This window comes from Cupressus sempervirens, chromosome 4 (assembly GCF_028749045.1).
Source record: "Cupressus sempervirens isolate cs-2001-9-10 chromosome 4, ASM2874904v1, whole genome shotgun sequence".
NCBI classification, from domain to species: Eukaryota; Viridiplantae; Streptophyta; class Pinopsida; order Cupressales; family Cupressaceae; genus Cupressus; species Cupressus sempervirens.
The window spans coordinates 617,388,515-617,409,362 of NC_143121.1; the positions used below are offsets into that span (position 1 = coordinate 617,388,515).

Consider the following 20,848-nt stretch of genomic DNA (forward strand, 5'->3'; position numbering starts at 1 on the left):
ATTGATCCATTCTAGGTTCATGGTTGCATAGTCATATGTTGGTATTACTATTTCTTCATCTAATGTTGGGTCTTCATAGTTAAGTACACTCACAAAATTTGTGGAGCTTGATCTTGGTGCAAAAATTTGAAGTGGGATTGCATCAGTACTCAACTTTTGAAGGACTTTGGTAGGAGTGCTAGTTGTTGGTATATTAACCAAATTCAAAATGGCTTCCTGCTCCTTTTCCTTTAGAATGTCCTTGTTTTCTTCTGATCTTCCTTGATCAATTACAATTATCTATGGTGCACCTTGTGTTTGTGTAGTAGGTAACAATACCTCTGTCTTTTCTGCTTGTTCTTTTGTGGGCTCCTCTACAATCTGAGTCTATTGTTTAGTCATAACAACTTTGACTATGGTGTCAACCTTTGCTGATATATCCCCTGATGTTTGCACTAGAGGTTGACCATTAGTAGTTGTAGGAATGACAGAAGGTGGTTCTTGTGTATTCACCTTATCCCTAGTTATGTCAGTTGCTACTTATTGTAACTCATCCACACTAACCAATAATAGATTATCACATAATTTAGCCTATAGTGTGGATTGGTCAAGGATCTTCTTTAAATTCTCTATAGTTAATGGATTAATGTTCTGAGTTGACTTTTTAGGAACATCTTTCACTTTTATTGTGACTGCAGGTGTGTTTGTGTCATGTATAGGGCTTAATGGTGGAAATTGTGTGTCTTGCACACTCTGTTCTATTTGTTGCTCCTCAACTTTTTCCATTTCATCTTCCTTTTGTTGTGTATCCTCTACTATGTTAACTTCCTTTTCTTTCTCAACTTCTCCTTCCTTGTCATTATCTTCATCTTCTCCATTGTTGCTTCCCTTAAAGGGATCCTCTTCTCCTTCCTTGATAGTATTCAAGCCATCTATCAACTTCCACATTTGAATTGATTTCTTTACAACATCTTCAATCTTGTTTTGAAGTATGCTAAAGGGTCTATACTTGGGTGCAAATTTGCTACCATATTTCTTATTTGCCTTGGCTATTTTCCCTTTTGAAAATTTTGGCATCACTTGTGCCAATGTAGACTCTCTTATTTCCTTTTCCATATTTAGGAAATAGTGCCATTTATTCTCAACAATTGAATATAATTCTTTGGGCATTGTATTATCAAATTCAAGAGGGGTATTCTTGAGTTTTTCCATCATGGCATACACTGATTCTTCAACCTTATTTTGATCTTCTCTACTCAATTTATTAAAATCAATATTTTTCAAACTAGTTAAGTCTACATTATCCCTAACACTATCACAAATTTTTTCAATATTAGACTTAGGAGCATGACTTACCACTCTGAACTGGCTTGTGTCTTCTAACTTAGTCCTTTCATCATCTGACTCTAGTTGTGCAATATATTTTCTCCTGGGTTTCTTTTGTACAAAACCTTGTTGTTCAATAGCCTTCTTCTTTTCCTTTACTTGCTCCTTGGCCTTTTGACTAGTGGCTCTTGTAGCTAGAGTAGTAGGTTTTGTAGGTCTTGGTTTTGCAACTTTCTTTTCTTTTAGCTGAGCTACAGGTTGTGTCTTAGCCTTTCTCTTCTTTGGTTCTTGTTTGGCTAGTGCTTCCTTAGCTTATTCCTCGACACCCTCTTCTTCTTCATCTTCACCCATGCCTTGTGTTAGAGAAAGAGGTCCTTGACCTTTCTCTTGTTCTTCCTCTTCTTCATCATCATCATCATCTTCATCATTGCCTTCAACTCCTTCACCAAATTTTTCTCTTAGCTTCCTCACTATTTTATATTTCTTTTTCAAAGTTGAGGTTGTTTTCAGCTCCATTTCAACTTTAGATTTCACAACATCATAATTACCAAATATTTTTTTTGCAGTGATAGTAGCTAAAGCATCATCAATGTTTATTTCATTAGCTAAAGGCTTTATCCATCTCACTCTAGGTAATACAACCAAGATAAAGGTGTGGTCAATGTCTACCAAGAAACAAATGTCATTGTAGTACCTCTCCACTAGGGAAACATGAATTCTTAGCCTCTCTTTCATTGACTGCTTAAAATCTTCAAAGTAACTTGTCATTACTAACTCAAAATTGTCTCCCATTTGTTCAATGTACTCATTTATTTGTACAGCCACAAACCTATTGATCATCCATCCTACCTTACCAAAAGAAGGAAATTCATTTTGAACATAAAAGAATATGCATATCAATATGGAACCAAACTTACATTGAGCACTCTTTTTTCTCCTTATTTCTCTTAGGTTTTCAATGATTTGTTGCAATTGGAGTTCTGCAGGATCATAAGTGTGATCTTTGTTCACAATCTTATATCCTACATCGACTATTATACATGGAATACTATTTAGTTAGCCTGACTAATATAATTTGTGTGATATGACCCTTACTACAAACTCAATAAGTGGATCTTTGATAATATCAATGGTCATTCATCTCTTGTTCCACTTTGCACCTATATTTCACTCAATCACCTCTTTAGAGTTGCTCCTTAGGGTCTTGGGATGATCTAGGGTTGGGTATCCTATAACCCTATATAAAATTTTCTTTGATAGTTTTATGATTCCACCCTCTAACCATATGCATCCATCATGGATTTTACTTAAGACAATTCTTATCCATTCCATTTTGAAAATAGTGGGGAAGTCTAGGGCATGAGTTAAGCCCTTTCTCTCAACAATCTCAAACTCTTTCTTTAACACTCCATTTTCACATAATTTATCATAGGCCTGATGAATTTCCAAGTCTCTAATTCCTCTGACTTTGCAATTATAACATTTCCTTACATCTTGTACCATTACAACCTTGGGTGGAATAACTGAAAATGCTCCTGCTGAGTCATTCTTGTATGCTACTTCTAGAATAGCCCTAAAATCTGGTTGCTTTACCTCATTATTGACTAGTTGAACTTCAAATGGTTCCTTATCCTTTGGATTCTTAGAAATAGATGCCGCTTTGCAAACTAGGGTTTCAACAAATATAAAACTGCATAACTGCATAACTCGGCACATGAAGAATAGCTTTAGATCAATGAAATGATGCTTAATCATTGTTGGAATCACTTAGCATCCATTGATTTTCCCATAGCTCAACTACTATGACTAACTCAACTTCAACTAGATTTGGTTGACAACTTGACACACACTTGAATTTTACTCAACAATAAAAGAGAACTTTGCACACTCGGCAGTAAGACAAAAACTTGAAGATTTGAACTTGGTTTTTCCTTTTTGATTTGCATCTTTATTCATGCTAGTTTATCCTTTTCAACACTAACATATCTTGGAACTGATGTATGATGAAGCTTTTAAATATCAGTCCCACATACCTCTTTTTGCTTAGTTTGTTGAGATGTGATCACTTGACCTTTCAGGCGAAGTGATCCCTTCATTTGATGTGTTGTATCCATCTTTCTTCCTCCATGATTTGTTCATCTCTCCTCTAATATGCTCAACATCTATCTTGCCTTTTCCATTGTTTAACTTTGAGTTAGGTGCCTTTTTCTTTGTTGGGCAGTGCTTATTGATATGACTAGTCTTCAAACAACTAAAACATGTAGTTTGACTCAACCATCTATTGTAGCTACCATTGAAGTGTGTCCTTATGCAATTCTCATGGATGTGTCCATACTCTTGATAATAATGACAACTATGTCTTGTATTGTAATCCCATTTATAGTTATTTTCATAGCTTCTTCCCTTTGGTGACTTTTTTGATGACCATGTGAGCTTGGATCTACACTCAAATGCTCTATGTCTATACTTCTGACAATTGTAGTAGTATCCTTCAAATTTTGGTGCATACATGGTTTTGGTTCTGCATTCATATGCCTAATGACCTTGTTTGTTACACTTGTGACAATGAATCATGTTCTTTGGCTTAGCATTCTGACTAGCATTCTTGCTCCTATAAACATTAGTTGTTTGTCCTTTCTTTCCACAATGATGAAAAGTAGGTTTAGAGTTCTTACCTTTATTGTTTCTTTCCTCAGTAGCTTTAGATGATTCTCCTTCTTTAGTGCTGGTATAACCTAGTCCTGAAGTGTCATTGCTAGATCTAGGGGATTTCAGTAGTTGTTCAAAGTATATGATGGCTTCACTATGCTTGTTGCAATTTTCAACAATCTCTCTTTCTCTTCTCAGATCATTTTGCAACTTTAGTGTGGTTATCTCAATGTCCTTAACATTCAACTCATGATGGTCATTCATCATTTGGCTTAGGGTATCCAATTGCATGTTTGAGATCCTAGATAGCTCTGCTAATTTTTCTTTCAATTTGTTTGCCAAAATTCTCTTGTCTTCTTCAATCATGGCCTTGTCTTCTATAGCTTTCTTCTTTTGGTCAATCACCTCACATAGCAATATAGTTTGTGATTCTTGCTCCAACTTGATATTTTTGATTTCCTCAGCTTGTGCTCTATTCTTATCCATGAGATTTTTAATTATTACATCAAATTCATAGGAGTTACCATTTGCAAATAAATTTGTGGTGTCAATATCTTTGTATTATGTGTCATTTTCAGCCATAGCAATCTCTTTCCTTCTCTTTAGCAAACTTCTCAAGGCATCTCTGGCTTCATTTAGTTGTTGTAGTAAGAGATGTATCTCAATATCCTAATTTTCAATAGTCTTTCCCATCTTGTATACTTCCATCTCAAGATATTTTCTTCAAGCTATAAGGCTTCTCCTAATGAGAATTCAGCTCTGATACCAATTGTTGGAAATACAAATGGGAATGTATACTTCTGAGGTGGGGGGGCAAGGGGGGGGGTGTGAATCAAAAGTACTAATCTCTAACCAATAAAACTTTTAACATTAAAACAATGCATGCATAAACATATTGAAATAACATGTAAAGTAAATGCATCTAAACATTTGACACTGGATATGATTACCTAGAAACCCTCCAATGAGAAGGTTAAATTGGGGTGGAGATGACACCCACAATTCTTCACTACTACAACAATAAAGTTCACCAGTTAAGGTTACATAATATGACAATTCTCATGTTTTGCCCTGTGAAAGGCCTACCCTGTTAAAGGCTTACAAAGGATTTTTAGATCCCACCCTATTAAAAGATTTTAACACCCTATTAAAAGTGTGACTGGCTAAAGGACTTTATAACACTCACTTGGAATGTCACCCTATTAAAGGATTTCACGATGACTATTAAGTCAACCTTAATACAAAGGATTTCATCCTACTGATATAGTAGAAAGTATAGTAGAATGTTTTATTTGATACATTGACAATCTAGTATTGCTAATTTCAGATCTATTTTTAGTTCATCTTGATCCTTTCTGATCTGATATGAAATTGTTGTATCTTTGATCCTCTATTATACAAACTCATTCTACAATTTTGTCCTTTTTGGAAGTCACCTTGAATGTATACTGATTAATTCAACCCTTTCACTTACTTTAAATCTTCGCTAGGATTTCCTTTGTGCATACATTCTCTAATTCTCTCTCTCATCATACTTAAATTATTGGGCTTCAGCTCCTTTAAAAAGACTTTGGTGGCTTAGGGTTAGGTATGAATCTATGATTGAGATTCATCCATCTTTCTTGCTCAATTTCTTCCATTTTTCTAATTGGTTGCAAGTTGATCACATAGGGAATCCAAATAGATTTGATCTTATCTTCAAAGCTTTGAGATCTATCCATATGTTAGCTCAAAAATAGTTTACATAGTTGTTTGTGCCATCACAAACAACTAGGCCATTCCTATATTACTTGACACTTGTTAATACTGGTTCTCGACACATACTATAATTTTTTCTAGCTCGGCACTTGAACTTGCTCAACATCTACTATTCACTTAGCACTTGAACTACTTGACACTTACTATTTACTCGACATTTATACATATTATACTCAGCATATGTTACTAGCTCGACATGAACTTCATAAAAAGTCTAAGTGTGTTGACACTCAATTATCAAAACCAATCTGAGATCAATAGTAAAAGGGCTATTGGGAATTCTCCATTCATGTTAGCATATGGAAAGGAAGCTATACTTCCTATCTCATTAGAGTTTCCTACCCTTGAGCTAGCTCATCAATTTTAACTAATTGAAAATGATATTATGTCTGTAATAATGGTCGATTTGATGGAGCTAGAGGAGAAAAGAAATTAGGTTGCATAGACCTTAGAAATACATCAACAATAGATTGTTGGCAAACAAATTGTTCTTTTGAATAAACTCCCAAAATGCCCAAATCTGAAAGAACAATTAGATGCCAACAGTTGGATAATCTATCATGGGGTTGATAGATTTCCTCTGAATTGAAAGGTAAAAATCCCTTATAGAATGATATGCAATTATTATTTTTATTTCCTAAACTAACTGGGGGCATTCTTAACCTGAGAACTGAAGAGGAGAAACCAAGTTAATCCTAGGAAGGACTAACTTAGGTAGATTTTAGATGTTAAGCCTAGCCAACTTTGAGAACTCACACATCCTATGACTTCCTGAGATGGGTAATGCAAGAATTTTATTTGTTATGCAAATGCAGTGACATGAAATTAAACTAAAGATTAAACATTTGAATCCTTGCAATAGGAACAAATGATAGTACTCTGATCTACTACCCATTCACCACTTGACTAAGAATGCAAGAAAGTTCTCAAAACTGACCATAACAATACTCTGATTGAAAATAGTCAAGAAAAGTGATGCCCAAATACTTTGATTCATAACAAAGCCTTCCTTATTTTAATCACAACAAATACAATACTCTAATTACAATTGCTTACAATCTACAGCCAAATCTATTACAAAGAACAAGATATCAATCTCAGGTGCATGAATGAAAATGCAAAAAACTAAATGCTCTCCCCTCTACTCTAGCTCTTTGACTATATGTAGAAAAAGTAGAACCCTCAATCTATCTCAAAATTTTCCATAAATACTATCCTCATAATGATTGTTTAGTTTCTTCATTGGTGACTTTTCAGTTACTAAAATTGTTCTTTCAACTTCAAACTTATGACTTTTCACATTTATGTCTTCACAACTCTCGAGTTTTTCTTTCATATTTAAATCCTATTTCAAATATTTCCAAAACTTTTCTTTTTATTCAGTACTAATTGGGACCTTTCAAATTCTAAAAGAAATATCATTTGAATGAGATTTCTTTTGTTTTAATAGGAGACCTATCATCTGCCCAATAATTATGTGCATACCATGTTCTACTTTTTCAAATGTGTTGCAACATCGTCATTGCCATGTTAATACCATGCTTTAAGTCCATTGCATTCATACCAGATGTCACTGATTTACAACCTTTAGTGAATATTTCCTGAGTAAGTATAGTTGCACATGTTATACCATGTCTAGCTACATCATTTATTGTATTAGAAAATTTCTTTACAAGGCTTGTACCAATATTCTTCATTTTATCTTTAAACTTAATAAATTTTGCAACAGTGACGCCATCCTTAGTGAACTTTGGGGGTCCAAATTTTTGCACTATAATGACATTGCAACCCTTCGGTCCCATACAATTCATAACACTTCTTTTTGTAGAGAATCGAGACATTTGATATATCTTTAGATAATTTCATTCAAGGCTGACCATTTATCTTTACCAATTAAAAACACAACCAAGGGCAGGCTGAGAAAAGCATGTAATAAGATGGGTCCCTATAACAAATGCATCTACTTCATGGCCCTGTTTGTTCAATGCACCAAGAGTCTCCTTGTTGATATCATTGCTAGTAGTGATTGTCGTCTTCCCAAAATTAGGAACACCAAATTCCTTTTCAATTGCACAAAAGAACTTTTGTGTCTTAATTGATAAATATGCAAGGTCCCCTGAATCCAGCTTGATGCCCTATGTTTTGTACCCTAACTCATGCAAGACAAGAGTTAAAGCACAAAAATTGGGTATTCCACTTCACATAACATTGTAACTGTCCACAAGAGCTCAAAATTTGGTCAAAAAAGCCAAAGCATATGATGTGAATGTCACCATCTCACTATGATTGGTATCAGAGAAGCTTCCTCTCAAAGACTCCACTCCTTTCAATTTTCTCAGCCAACATTATACTAAGCTTACAAAATCACCACATGTGCTCAATCTATCAGATCTATGAAGCACCTGATCAGTGATCTCATCAAACCCCATAAATGGACTGACAAAAGCATGAGAATGTGTCCCACCGGAGTGGTAAGCCAAAGCTTCGTCCAGCATCAACATTGCTGATTGCATCAAACCCATCCATGTAACAATATTTGGATGCACTTTATTCCATCATCAGGGCCTTGGGCCTAGAGGAGTCCAAATTCAAGAATTTTTTTGGAATTTCCAATAACATGCCTATATCTTGTAGCATTTGTTGCAACCAATGATGCATAGTTGACCAAATTAACAAATGATGTTTCCAAAAGTTGAACAACCACTACTGGTCTCTCAACTCTAATGAGTGGTATCTTAGGAAAAATAATAGAACCTTTTGGAATCGCATATATCTTGATGTCACTGATTTTGCAACATGCTTGAATTGAAAAATGAGTTTTCTAGAATCCATGACAATTAATTTAGTTTTCCAAGGCATTTTAGTTTTCACAATACTTAACTGGGGATGGGTGCTCTCTGTGTCTGTTGGCATAGTTTCCTCTAGCAACTTCTCCAACTACATGGCAACATCATTTTGAAGAGCTTCATAATATCCATTAGGTGGCTTATGCAAAGATTCATCTAAATATGATCCATATCCTATAGATTGCCCGCATCCTTTAAAACTATAATACAAGTACTGAGATAAGATTACACAAACTACTAAAATAAAATAGGCTACTATAATAGTTCTTGTTGCTAATTGATCACCGGTCAGAAGATAGCCCAACAAATTAGATGCATCACCCTATGATATCTTGCCCCTTTAACATTTGATCTCTCTACCTTCCAAATACGGCCTGGGAACTTATTGTTTTATCTGAGTGAAGATCCTCGGCTTGACACATTTTCTTTGTATGCATTCCTTTCACTGCTTGTAATAATCCAAATAATAGTAATCATAAGGAAGCTGTATCTTAGTTGAGGCTAGCTTGTCCACTTTTACCTGCACCTCATCACCCTCCAAGTGAAAATAGACATTATCCATATCAATTGTTGGTACACTTGAAATTTTATTTGCATAGCCTCTACACATTTTAAATGGTTGTGTTTATCAACTAATATATTGTGAGTCACACCCGCATGGCCTTCTCTTTGGCAGAGAATGAGTGAATAGCTTCTCCTTGCAGAAAATGAGAAAATAGCTTCCCCTTACAAAAAATGAACATGGGAGGGCATTTTCCACCAAAGCAAACTCTTCATTCTTAGGTCATCACAATTTACATGACATATTATATGTGTGCTTCAACATACCTACAATGCACTTGATGACTACCCTATAGCAGAAAATTCATTTTTAGCTTCTCCAGTGGTAGAAAACTTGAAATAGACTACGACATAAGATTTTTCGCTTCTTTATCATGATCACTATTTTATGTCAATTGATTTGTGAATTGTACTGAACATGTAATCTTGATGTTATAAACTCGTGCCTTTCTATTTAAAATTAAGATTTTGCATTTCCTTTTTCTAGATGGAAAATGAGACTTTGACTTCTCTACTTGTGGGATTTTACCTTTGCAATTCATTTTTTTATTTTTCTCTTATAAGTGAAATTTGAATGCATATCCATAGTAATTATCCTTCAATCATATAATCTAGAAGCCTTTGATTGAAAATTGATAACATACACACTTGATCTTGGAAATAGCATTAATTCTGGAAATTTGAACTGTGAGACTAATCTTTGAATTTTGAACTCCTCAATCTTAGAGAATTTGAAATGTTGCATTCTAGGTCTTCAAACCAATTCAACTTCATGATAAAACATTAGCACAATTAGGGAACACCTTAAGGGATTTTCTTTTCATGGGAGGCAAATTTTAAACTTTAAAAATGGTGTATGGAAAGTGCACCTACATAGATAAAGAAAATCTTTGACAAGAAGGCAAAGTTTAGAATTTTCAAAGAGGGTGATATTGTGGTAAAGTGGGATGCAAACAAAGTGAAGGCATGAACACATTCAAAATTTGATGCACTATGGAGCAGTCCCTATGAAATGATCAGTTGCAAGCAAGCCAATGCTTTCCAGTTAAGCAGGTGTAATGGTGAAATCTTGCCTACTCCAATCAATGGAATATATCTCAAGCCCTATTTCTGATTGGAATAAATATTCATGTATATAGTTGGTTAGTTTTCTTCATGTTATTTCCTATTTTCCAAGAAGTGCACATGAACATGTTATTTTTTTTGTAGCAGAGAGCTTTGGTTCCATTTTTTGCAAAGTTTTTGAGGTAGAAGGGCATGTTTTATAGCTTTGAATGCAGAGAAGGTTATGAAATGAATACCTTTTTTCAAAGTTAGAGACTCTATAGCCCAATGGATCTTCAATGGTGACTAGCCTTATGCCAAGCAGGCTTGCATCCCCTCTGAATCACCAGAAATGTTAGCCAAAAATACCCTCTTGCTAGAAAATTGATTTCAAAATGTTGAGCCATCTAACGGTCATACTTTTCAAATATTTGAATGATCAGATGTTACACAAGGATCTATTTTAAACTTTGGCCATGTCTTTTATCCCGATTCTCACAGCCTTATTTCATGCATGCCTTTGAAACATTTCAAGTTGCGACCATGTGATTCATACAGGTGTGGTGGGTTAAGTGCCAATTGGAGTTCAACTGGAAAAGGCATGATTACACTATGTTCGCTTGGACAAGGTTATATTGACATACCATGGTTTAAGTCATGATAGTGTAGAAAGGGAAAAATCTTATTGTTTCTAGGATACATTTCACACTGTTAGATCTTTCAGATCTATGGCTAGTGCACTATCACAACATGTAAGAGGGAAGCTATAGTTAGAGTTGTGATCAAGTAATTTCTTTGTTCCACTTGGTTTCAAGGTTATAAGGTTAACCTTAGCTCACAATGGTGATGGTGCAAATGTGGTTAGGATCTTAGTATTTGCAAGGTCATGGTGATTAACAAAAGATGTCAAGGGTAGGCTACAAAGTAGCAACAGCCAGTTGGTCATAGTTTTGCAAGTGATAACTATTAATAAATAAGGTAGTGGTGAAGTTGTGATCATAGCTAGTCAAAGTAGGAAGACTTTATAGAGTTGCAGAATGGTAAAGGATGAATGCTCCATGTAGTAGGGTATAATGGTTTACCTCCAGTTGACTAATGACATAGCTAATTTGGCAAGTTGATGATAGAGGAAGAAAATCTTTGATGATAGCTCTGGTCTTTTTAATCTCCTATAACCACTTTCATCATTCTCCAGGTCTAATAAATGCAAAGGAACACTCCATCACCACTAGTTTATCCATCTACTCAGTCAAAAGTTAATAGCCATTGTTCCTAACCTCTCAGAGCTTTGTTTAGGGTACAAGTGAATTTCTAGCATCTAGTTTTGTACCATGATTAGATATTTTATGGATTTGTAATAATGGTTGGATATAGTGGTTGTGAAGTGGTTCTTAGTCAAAAATACCTAGTTATTCTTAAGCTATAAAAGCACATTCGGTAGCCCTTCTAAGGTCTAGTAGATTATTCACTATATTCCTTGGCATGCTTTGCATGTGCATTGTAAAATTCCCTTTGCCTCTAAGCCATTGTAACTCTTTTTTGTATCTCTTTTAGCCCTTAACACACTATGCAAGACTTCTTTACCTCTGGTTAAAGTTCTTGTCTATATTCTGTAATTTCCATGATTGTATCTATTTTTGAATTTGAAAGATATTGAGTGAAGTTTCTTCCTATAGCATTCTTTTGTTGTTTGATCTGCATGTGGTTGTTAGATTAAAAAAGGTCTGAATCTATATTCTTTTCAGGTTATAACTGGTTAATTGTGCATATATGGGAAGAGGTAGGATTGAACACTCTATTTTGGTGCATCATCTCCTTAGAATAGATTAGGTAGTTGCTTTCATAGATTATTTCTACCTTTTCCCCTTTGAGTGTCATTTAGGTGTAGCCTGATAGCAAAGGAAGTCAGCCTTCTCCAGAGACTCAACTTCATAGTTCAAGTCCCACTTGGAGGTTGTTTCCATGTTTTACAAGGTTTTCCTTAGGTAAAAACTTTGGACAAGGGTGCAAGCTTTTGTGACAATAGTCACTTGTAAAGAGCATTGCTTCAGGATGTTTTCTAAATCCTATTTGCATTAGTCCTATATGACCCTTAGTTAGGAGTCTTTGCTAGTTTTGGATTAAATAAGGTCACCATGGTTGAATAACTAAGTTTGCTAATTTTTTAATTTTATATTAAGCTTGTAGGAAGTGTAAAAGTTACTTTTTCTATTTATAAGACAAAATTGCACTTTTTGGAAAAGTTGTTAATTAGCAACTTTTAGCCAAGAAGTTGCAAAAACTTGGAAAACTACCTTCAATATCCAAAAATGTGGTTGTATCTATTGGAAGAAGGGTATTTAATGTCATGTCATTTCTCTCTAGTTAGAGAGCACCGTTATATAGAAGGATTTACTGATATCAATAAAATAAACCCTATTTTGTGCAAAAAATTTGTTGTATTTTCTATTGGAATGATTCTGTATGGAAGTATTGACATATATTAATGATATGGATGGATAGGGGAAGGAGTTAAAATGATTTAAAATTTTATTTTAAGTCATTTCATCAAGTAGGTCAAAAGTTACATTCATTCTTGCAAAACTAGTTTGTTAAACCCTTAAATCTATGGTATCCATTAAAGATGGTTTCCAAATAGATTTCAAAAGAATAGACTAGGGGGGTGATGTTTACTATTTTTCCTTCCTTTCCCTAGGCTAAATATCTATATGTATTTAGCAACTAGGAAGTGAATTTGAATGATTAGATGAATAAGAAGTATTGATTTGGAAAAAGAATGATGAAACTAGTCTATTTTGGGGTTAGATCATCCATTAGTATTAGTGATCCTATCCCATGTACCCATTGTAGAGTAGTTCCTTAAGAAACCACATCTAATTGGGCTTTAGGCCCAATTAGCAGAATTTAGTTTCTACTAAGCTCACAAGGTTAATGAAGGAAAGTCAATGTTTACCGAGTTCACTTGATCTCCAAAGGATTTTGCAAAATTTGTAGTGTTCACTGAGCTTCAGTTGGTTAACATTGGAAATCATTTCTGGAGTAGTGTTTACCAAGTAGGGTTCGCCAATGAAGGATTTCATTGTTTTAGGAAATAAAGTTTGATTGTTTCATGTAATGATTGTAGCTAACTAATGTAATGATTATTGATAATTGTAACTTTTAATTGAGCTGACTTGACAATTTGTAAGGTATAAATAAAAGGTCAAGTTGTGAATTCAAAAAATGTATGAGTGAGCATGCAAGTGTGTTGAAGAGGAAAGTGTGAGCAAATTCTGAAGAAGGATTAGATATCCTTAAGGAGCAGCAAAGTTGTATTTGATCAAAAAGGATCTAGTAAAGCATAATAGAGATCTGTATCAGCAATTTAGTTGCATCTCATTCAGGTCAACTCAAATTGTTACTTTCTCACCATTGTAGCAGTGATTTCTAAATCTCTTAAAAGAGTTGGCCTAATAGCCATTTTGCAAATCCTCTAACAAGGTGACAGTTCTATTGAATTGTTCTAAAAGTCCTCTAACAAGGCCACTCCTAGTAGGGTGATTAAGTCCTTTAACAAGGTCACACTTAATAGTGTGTTTTGTAACCTTTAACAGGGTTGGCTCCTAACAGGGCTCACTTCAAAAGAGTGAAAATTAGTAGCTAGTTACTTGGTGATTTTCCCATATTGGTTTTCCATGTTAAATTTGGTGTCTCTTGTGTTCATGTTATTTCTTTTATGCATGCATGTTAATCACTATGAGTGTTTAAGTTCTGTTAAAGATAACATACACTGCATCTATCAAGTTACAATATTTTTCTATGTGGCTATCGAGTGACAATAGTAACTAGTTTTATAAGACATCTAAGGGATCTGTGGATTTTTTTTTTTGGTAATTGATTCACCCCCCCCCCGCCCTCACACTCTTAGTTACTCCATCTATATTTCCAACAATTGGTATCAGAGCTTTTGGTGCTTGCAGGAAGGATTTCAAGGATTTAAGCTAAAGATCAAGATGTCTTACAAGAGGGAAATTCCAAGGCTTAACAGGGATAACTTTTCAGCATGGCAAGATCTCATGAGACTCCATCTAGCTTCCATTGGAGATACGGGATTGAAATATCTTGATGAAGAATATGTGACTCCTTTTGGTACATTATCTATTAATGACATTGCTGAGAAGAAGACTCATAATACCATGATGATAGACATTGCATCAGCCTTAAGCTATGAAGAATTTGATGATATCAAGGACTGCAAAAATGCCTTTTCTATGTGGAACAAGCTAAAAGATATCTATGGAGGTGATGATAATGTGAGGAGAGCCAAAGTAAAAAGTCTACAAGGATAATTTGATCAGATGAAGATGAGAGAGGATGAGAATATTACTAAATATGTTGAAAGAGTCAAAGCAAGTGCCAGTGCAATCAAAGCTTCTAGAGGAGATATCAAAGAGGAAATAGTTGCAAGTAAAGCTCTTAGACCATTACTTCCCATTTATAGAATTAGAGTTTCTGCAATTTAGGAAAGAAGATGTGAAGCAAATCATAAGATAAATTTAGAGGCAATAGTAGGAAGATTGACTATATTTGAGCTAGATAACTATGAAAACTATGTTTTAGCTTCCAAGAACATTGAATCAGCATTTGAAGCCAAGCTTTCACTCAAGGATAAGGGCAAAAAGATAAAGGATTCTTAGTTAGAAAGTGAAGAAGAATCATAACAGAGTTTTGATAGTGATCTTGAGGTGGTTGAAGCTCTACTTGCAAAGAAATATTCTAGAGGCAAAGGAAAATGCAAAGGTAAGGTTCCTCTAATCTATTTTGCATGTGAGGAAATTGGTCATATTGCTGCTAGGTGCCCAAACAAGAAAAACAAGGATGAGAAGAAAGGTCACAAGTGTAATGGCAAGAAAGACTTCAAATCATTTAAGGACAAAGGTAAGAAAATATGTTTCATGGAGAAAGATTCTAAAGATTCTGATAATAGTGAAGATGAAATTGTTTACATTACTATGAAAGATGAATCTGATAATGACGAGGAAGATAAGATGGCAGTTACCTCTCATGTGAGGAAAAATGATACATGGATCATAGACAGTGGTTTCTCTCATCATATGACTGGTGACAAAACAAAGTTTGAACATTTTGAAGACTATGATGGTGGTAGTGTGAGGTTTGGTAATAATGAACCTTGTTGCATAAAAGGAAGAGGAAGAATCTCACTAATCAAAGAGCTTGCATGTGATAATGCCTATTGGATTTAAGGTGGAATTCATGCATGGAAAAGCAAGACAGTTGGATGACAAAGAAAAGCTGATTGGATCAGGCATATAGACAAAAGGTAACTTGTTCTATCTTGGACTTGTTGAATGTGAGTGTTTTATTGCTCAAGTTGAAGAAATTTGGTTATGGCATAAAAGGTTATGTCATGTGAATTTTGATAACCTACTAAAAATAAGAGAATTCAAGAAAGTAAGAGGCATTCCTAGTATAAAGAAATCTGAGGTTGGTCTATGCAAAAATTGTCAGATTGGTAAGATGGGAAAGACTAGCTTTAAAAGTAAAAACTATTAGTCTGAAGAAATTTTGGAAATTGTGCATACTGACTTATGTGGACCTATTGGAATTGAGAGCTATACTGGAGAAAATTTCTTAATTCTTTTTATTGATGATTACTCTAGAATGATGACTGCCATGTATCTAAGAGAGAAATTAGAAGCATTTGAGAAGTTCAAATAGTATTTGGCCAGAGTAGAAAAAAAAATAGGAAAAATACTAAAATCTCGAGGTTAGATAGAGGTGGTGAATTCATCTCCCATGAGTTCAATAATTTTTGCATTGAAAGAGGAATCAAAAGATAGGTATCAACCCCTAGAACTCTTGAGTATAATGGAATAGATGAAAGGAGGAACAGATCCATCATGGATTGTGCAAGAACTTTAATGATTGAAAAGAACATTGCTATCAAATACTAGAAGGAAGTCAACACTACAATTCATACCTTGAGCTGAGTACAGTTCAAGAAGAACTCATTCAAAACCCCCTACGAGTTATGGTATGGCTATAAACCCAATGTAAGTTACCTAAAAGTATTTGGAAGCAAATGTTATATTTTGAAAAAAATTGATGTAAAGGGCGATGAAGGCATATTTTTGGGATATCCATGTAAGAGTAAGGCATATAGATGTTTGAATTTATCTACTCACAAAGTCATAGAAAGTGCACATGTGAAAGTTGATGAGTTTGCAAAAATGACTAAAGAAGAAAGAAAAAAGGAACTAGAAGATTATAGTAGATTTGTTTTTATTGAACCTAATACAGTGCCAGATACATCTGTCAATCAAAAAACTTCTTCTCTCGAGTCTTTAGTCACCAAGTTGCAAGAAGATCAAACCAAGTTATAGGAACCTAATTCACATTCGGATGCTACTGAGCCAATGCCTATTGAGTATAAAGGACCTAAGAAATAGTCAGATCAGCCAGAACCTGAAGTTGGAACTCAAAATAAATATATTGGAACTTAGTCAAAAGGTAAGGAACCTATATTAGCCAAGTATGTCAGGAGACATCATGCACCAGATTAGATTATTGGAGACAAATCTAGAAGTACTATGAAAAGAAGTAAGTTAAAAGGTACTTGTTTGCTTGCTGATTTTGAACCTAGAAATGTCAAAGATGCATTATAAAATAAAAGTTGGATTGAGGCTATGAATGAAGAGATAGAGAAAATAGAGAAAAACAAAATATGGACTCTTGTACCTAGGCCTAAAGATAAAAATGTGATTGGTACTAAGTGGGTATTTACAAATAAGTTGAATGAAGATGGTAAGGTAAATAAAGCTAGACTAGTATGTAAAGGCTACTCTCAAGAAGAAGGAATAGACTATGGAGAGACTTTTTCTCTTATTGCAAGACTGGAAGGTGTTAGGACCTTACTTGCATATGTTGCATAGAAAGGATTTAAGGTATATCAAATGGATGTCAAATTTGCATTTTTCAATGGTATTTTGGTTGAAGAAGTCTACATTGAACAACCTAAAGGTTTTGTTGATCCAAATAAGAAGGACATGGTCTACAAATTACACAAACCATTGTATGGTCTGAAACAAGCCCCTAGAGCATGATATGCAAGATTGCATAACTATCTTATTCAGATTGGTTTTCAGAGAACTAATGATAATGGTAGCTTGTATATCAAGGAAGGACTAGATAAAAAGATTGTTTTGGTAGAAATATTTGTGGATGATACTTTGTTTATAGGGAATGATGATCTATGCAAAGATATTTTAGAAAAAATGAACAAGGAATTTGAGATGTCAATGTTTGGTGAGATTAAATTCTTTGTTGGTCTTCAAATTCAGCAGAGCAAGAATGGTATCTACATCACTCAATCTAAATATATCAAGGAGATACTTAATAAATATGGTATGGAAGATTGTAAACCAGTTGGAACTCCCATGTGTATTGGACTAAAGCTTAGCAAGGATGATGAATCAAAGGAGGTAGATCAAACCTTATATAGATCAATGATTGGAAAGTTGCAGTATTTAGTTCATACAAGGCTAGGTATTGCTCTTGCAGTTGGTATTGTAGCAAGATTTTCAGAAAAATCAAGAGAAAATCACATGATGGCAATCAAGAGGATCTTGAGATACTTGAAAGTTACTAAAGATTATGGATTATGGTACAAATTTGGATATAATCTAGACTTGAAAGTGTTTACTGATGTTGATTGGGCAGGAAACATTGATGATAGGAAGAGTACAAGTGGAGGAGCATTCTTTCTTAGAAAGAGGTTGGTTTCTTGGACAAGTAAAAAAAAAATTGTACATCCTAATCTATAGCAGAAGTAGAGTACGTTACAGTAGTAGTAAATTGTTCTAATATTGTTTGGTTTAAATAGTATTGGAAGGCATGAAGGTGGAGATCAAAGAACCTATAGTTATGTTTTGCGATAATACAAGTGCAATCAACATATCCAAGAACTTAGTAATGCATTAAAAAACAAAGCACATTACAATAAAGTATCACTTTGTTAGAGAATTGGTGTAGGATAAGGAGATCAGATTAGAATATGTCCATACAAAATAATAGATTTCTTACATATTCACCAAGACAATACCTAAGGATGCATTCTTTTATCTAAGAGGTAAGTTAGGGGTCATTCACCTATCTGAAGCTCACTAAAATGAAGTTTTAGTGATGCATCAACATGAACCAAGTTGAAGATCTATCAATTGATGTAGCATAATCATGGAAACATTACATATGAAATAGTACTCAAGGTACATTGTTACTCATTTGGTATGTGTTGTCTTTCGCATGTGTTGTCAAAGAGGGAGAGTTTACTATGACATATCTTTCTAAAATTTGAATTTTTTTGTGGAGAGTTCTCTATTTAGAAAAGAAGCTATGTAATTCCTTCATAGAGGGAGATTACAACATTAGAGAATTTTGTGGCATAAAATCTAAGAGGGAGTGTTGGTCTAAATACGTACTTTACTATTTACACTTATTTAAGTTTACTTAGGTTAATGCATTATTTTATTATTTTTATTTGTGAGACACTTAAGAGTTTGCACACCTTTTGAGTTGTCATGTAGACAACATAGGAGTACGCAACTCTATTTTAGCACATGGTGTCTACAACACTGTTTTGAGTGCCACACCCTTGTAGGCTTATCCTCTCATCACTACACTTACTTTCCTGCTTAATGGAGGATAACCCATATCTGGTGGACATGTGCTTGGTTGTATGACACATCATGGTGCTGATTATGAGACATTCTAGAAGCTCTCCTGAGGTCTTTATATTCAGGCACTCCTAGTGTACTCTCAACCAGTTATTGAATGAATATTGTCATTCTGATCATACTCTGTCTACTTTGGTCTACTGTGTGCTTATGTTTGAGTTCTCAGTTCCTGGGTGAATTTTTCCCTTAGGAAAATTCTTACATGGTATCAGAGCAACTTGGAGATTTTATCATCACAAGTTGTTCGAGACCTCTTGCTTGCTTCATCACCTTAGCTTGAATCCAAAGTGCTGCAAAAATTGGGAGCGTCTAGAGCCAGATTTGACCTCTCCATTGTATCCAAAATACTGAACCGATGAAAATTGACTATAAACTTGGCTACCTTGGCCCAAAGTTGATTGTGAGGCAAATTTTTTTTGCAAATCAAAACCCGAAGGCCCCGATTTGTGGTATGGGTATGGTCATTTTTCACAGATTCAATTGGTTTATTTCAGATCTGTAATTTTTGATTTCTTTGTTATTCATTTTCCGTCAGTTTATTAGCGGAATTTCAGAGAATTTTTTTTAGCAAACCCAGGTAGTGACACCCCGGATTTGCCTTTTTTGGAGGTATTTTATTTAATCGCAAGGAGTTATCTTATTTATTTGGCGCAAGGGCCGTACAACCAAATCTGCAGGGGTCATTCAATTTAAAATTCAGCTAATTTTTAGGAGAGCTTAACCACATGATGGCCAAGTCTACAAGTGGCCACTAGCTCTTTGTTGTGAGTCATGCGACATTTTCCTTTTATCCAGCACTAAAAGTACCCACACAATAAATGTGGGATCTTATTTTCAAACCAGCGACATCGCTGCTACAATTTTTTGGCAGCACAGTCATTTTATGGCATTGATGTTTAATCTCTGGCAAGGCAATCAATATTATGGCTCTGTGTCTGTGATCTCCCAGCATGCTTTGGATCTTCCCCACCCACAGAGTTGCAAATCTTCGACAGTGATGAAAGGTTTTTCGGCATCTGTTGATCACTATCTCCCACAATTTTTTGGCACAAAATAGGCTTTCTAGTGCCTGTGTCTTCCTTACCGCTGCAACATTTGGTGGTAATTTTTCAACTCTTCCAGCCTGGACAGTACCCGTGCTACGTGGCAAGAAAATATTCGGCCACGCGGACAGACATGAACCCCTAAACCAAGACATGTGGTACTTTAAGATAGGGTACATGTCACCTGCCAACTAAGTAGTGACACCTCATCACTCGAGACTACCACGTCACCTGTGGAACCTAGTTGGACTACCATATTGTCATATTTCGTACAGTACGGACAACCAAGTCAGCTTGCCACGTCACCCAAAATATGAATTTTTGCTAACGTCATCATTTCCCAAAGTTAAATTTGACACCCATCAAGATGTCATTTCTAGGCATTTTATCACTGCATTGACAGTTGTTTGATCGTCAAATTTAGACTCATAATTTCCTTCTAGACCCCTCTGCAAATTTCCTTTTAGTTTGGCAACTTGACTTTGTGAGCTAATATCTCGGACATCTGTACTCCAATTCATGTGCAATTTTTTTTGAAATTAGGTAAAATTTCCTAAATTTTCTAGTGGTGGTGTTGTTTTCTGATTTGGGTACACAAATTTTGTAGAAATTGCATTTTTTGGCAACTCTACCTACATAATCTTGCATTTTGCAACTTCAAAAGCTCTGTACAGGCACATTTGTTCACTTTTTTAGGTTCTATTTTTTTTGAAAGTGCATATTTTTTTCTTCTACTTTCTAGATCTGAAGTCAAATTCTAAGGTTGTGTGGACCAATTTCTCACTTTCAAAATTAGGCCTTCTTTGGCATTGTAAAGCTTTGATTCTCTTTCAGAATTGTTGTAAAACTAAGCTACAGTGCTTAAGTGATAGATTTAAGCCTCATAAGGTAGTTGTAAAAGCAAAATCAG

At 34.8% G+C, this 20,848-nt stretch overlaps 1 pseudogene; it reads right to left on the reverse strand.

The window, feature by feature from the left end:
* Positions 1 to 1,097: 1,097 nt before the first annotated feature.
* Positions 1,098 to 20,093, reverse strand: LOC149562740 (nicotinate phosphoribosyltransferase 1-like; annotated as a pseudogene).
* Between the last annotated feature and the right edge of the window lie 755 nt (positions 20,094 to 20,848).